The sequence below is a fragment of the Saccopteryx leptura genome, chromosome 3 (assembly GCF_036850995.1).
Source record: "Saccopteryx leptura isolate mSacLep1 chromosome 3, mSacLep1_pri_phased_curated, whole genome shotgun sequence".
Lineage (NCBI taxonomy): Eukaryota > Metazoa > Chordata > Mammalia > Chiroptera > Emballonuridae > Saccopteryx > Saccopteryx leptura.
In genome coordinates this window covers 324,384,790-324,387,991 of record NC_089505.1, presented here as the reverse complement: position 1 = coordinate 324,387,991, position 3,202 = coordinate 324,384,790, and the positions used below count along the sequence as shown (strand labels likewise).

At 37.3% G+C, this 3,202-nt stretch overlaps 1 pseudogene; it reads right to left on the bottom strand.

Moving 5' to 3' along the window:
* Positions 1-401: 401 nt before the first annotated feature.
* Positions 402-1,645, bottom strand: LOC136398030 (translocon-associated protein subunit alpha pseudogene; annotated as a pseudogene).
* Between the last annotated feature and the right edge of the window lie 1,557 nt (positions 1,646-3,202).

Sequence of the window (3,202 nt, the reverse complement as noted above, 5' to 3'; positions counted from 1 at the left end):
TATATTAAAAAATTGTTCATGCTTATAACTGGGTCTCCTGTGTTTTATTTGACCACCCAATCCACGATAGATATTTACCTTAAAGCTAATCACTTCACTAGTTTTTTATCTAGATTTTATGGTTAATCTTTCTTTCTGATTGTGTTTTAGATATATGTATCTAATGTAAATAGCATGTTGCCTCATGTAAGAATCTTTTTTTAATGGAAAATTGAAATAACTTGAACTTATGTATGTTCAATATATGTTTCTACCAACTTATTTTCCATATTCCATCTAATATGTTTCATCCATTCTTCTTTTTCTTTATTTCTATTTCTTAGTGAAGACATTCTTTCCTTTATATCTTTTCCCTTATCTATGGGAAATAAGCTACATAATTTTTTTTAAGAGACAATAGCATTATATTTAGTATTCTAAAGGCATGCTTCAGGTAGTTCAACAATGATTCTGGTAAGGCCAACTGCTCACATACATACACACACACACATAAATTTTAATGGTTCAAAAAAAAACAAATTTGTTACTTTAGAAAAAGGAATGCAGTGCACTTTCAACGATATTATCGCCATAGACTCTGATTCCTCAGTCCACACATAAGTAGTAGGTGCCTTCTATGGTGATATGGCTTCTCTGCACTAATTCCCATCAGGCCGAAAAACATTAGGGCAGGTTAAGTAAGGACTGAATTGTTGCACAAAGGAACATTTACTCATCAGATCCCACTGATCTCTTCTGTGCCCGTTTCCTGGGCAACCTTCTTGGTAAAGCTGTATTGATCTGATTCAAAGTTTCCTGAGGGATCCAACTCATGTCAACATCATTCTGACTTGAGGTGCCCATCTCTACTTTCTGTATGGGTCTCTTACGCTTTCTCGATTCTAGAAGTTGATGAAGGCCAACAACCACCAAGAGCCCAAGACCAGCAAGGAACATATACATAAAGATTGTTTCTCCATCTAACCCATCCTTTCTTTCAATAATTGTAACTGTTTGATTGAAGATGGCATCTTGAAATACGTTGCCGTTCAAATCTTTGTAGTTCAGATTGATGACTAGACCAAACGGTCGTCCACCCATGGGCTCTGCAGGAATGAAGGAATACTCAAAAGTCGCCTGTCTCTGAGGCGGCACTACAGTGTTCAGAGGCAGAGCTGTGAAATTCTCTACATAAAACTGGTAGTACTGAGGATAACGGAATGAGGCATCAAGGGATTCAACAATGAAATCTTCTGTACCCTTGTTTGTAAAGCCTACCAAGAATTTCACAATGTTATTTGCTGGAAAATCTTCTCTTTCACAAATAAGATAGTTGTATCTGCACTTGGTGAAGCTTCAGGTTCACCAGATACATCTTCTTCCTCCTTATCTTCTGCCAGATCTGCGGGTTCATCTTCTTCCACCTCTGCTTCATCATCTTAATCTTCAATGACTGAATCTTCCACCGTTTCTTCATCTTCTGTAAGATCTTGAGCTGCTGCTATTGAGCCTCCAGGACCGCCTCGGAGCAATAGGGTGGCGGGGAACACTAGCAAGAGAAGCAGGAGCAGGCGGGGAAGAAGTCTCATGGCGCAGACCATCCTGTGTCCACTCGCCCTCCGCGAGAGCTCTCGGCCACTATGGCGATAATGGCGTTACTCTTCATCCGGGCTCCACATAATTTTGTTTGTTGTTAATGTTACAAGAGTAACATACATATTTCAAGTAACAAAAGCTATAAAGTTAATATATCATTCATGCTACTGACATAATATTGAAAAATTTTAATTCTGATAATCTCTATTTTCCATGTTATCTGCTAGTCTTTTAAATCCACCAAATTGTTTTACTTTGTTATTATGCTTATGTCTATGTTATAGTCAATATTTATTTTATCAAGATGTTTAGCAAAATCCTTCACTCATTATTGCTCCTTTTATTCCTTTGAGTCAATTTGCTGCTTACTAAAAAATTGTTTAATAGTTGTGGGAGGCAGAATGATGATCCCAAAGTTCTGCTCATTTGAATCTCCGAACCTGAAATTATGTTATACGGCAGAGGGGAATTACACTGCAGATTAAGGTAGTAGAATTAAAGTTCTAATTAGATGATATTTAGATAAGGACATTAACCTGGTTTATTCAGGTGGATACAATGTAATCACAGGGTTCCTTTAAAGTGGAAATGGGAGAAAGAAAAGGATGTTGAAATGAGAGTGAAATTTGAAGATACTACTCTGCTGGCTTTGAGAATGGAAAAGGGGACATGAGCCAAATAATAATAATAATAATAATAATAATAATAATAATAATAAATAAAAAATTGCAGTCTTTAGAAAATGAAAAAGGCAAAATATAGATCCTGCCCTAGAACTTCCAAAAAGAAACACAGCCCTGCTGAAACCTTGAATTTAACCCAATTGTACACATTTTGAACTTCTGACTTCCCAAATTGTTAGGGAATAAATGTATTGTTTTAAACCACTAAGTTTGTGGTAATTTGTTACAGCAACAATTAGAAATTAATATGGAAGTCTTGTCATAAAAAATAAGAGAGTGATAAACTTTCAGTGTACAGTTTATCCTCACTTTGTAATCTTGGGGAACCATTTAATTTCTCTGGATTTTCTGCTTCCTTATTAGTGAAATAAGCATCATAGTCATCACAGCCCTACCTACTCAGCTGAACTGTGAGGGAGACAAAGAGATAAGGTTTATACAAGCTCTTTGAAGATTATCAATCATACACAGTCATTAGTGATTGTTCCCACTTTGGTACATCAGGAAATCTTACTAATCCTTTATCTTTCAGGCTATGTGCTTAAGCCTCACTCATATTTTTGCAATGGCCTATTGTAAACAGAAATAAAAATACTATATTACTTATTTACCGATATTTATCTGATTAGGTATAAAATAGAGCTAAATAAAAATGTACTAACAAAGTAGGCTTATAGGGCCCTGGCCAGTTGGCTCAGTGGATAGAGCATCAGCCTGGTATGTGGACGTCCTGGGTTCAATTCCTGGTCAGGGCACACATGAGAAGCGACCATCTGCTTCTCTTCCCCTCCCTTGCTCCATTCTCTCTCTCTTCTCCTCTCACTCTATTGGTTCGAGAGTCAGCCCTGGGCACTGTGAGTAGCTTGGTTGATTTGAGCATCAGACCCAGATGAGGGTTGCTGGGTGGATCCTGGTCAGGGTACATGCGGGATCTGTCTCACTAT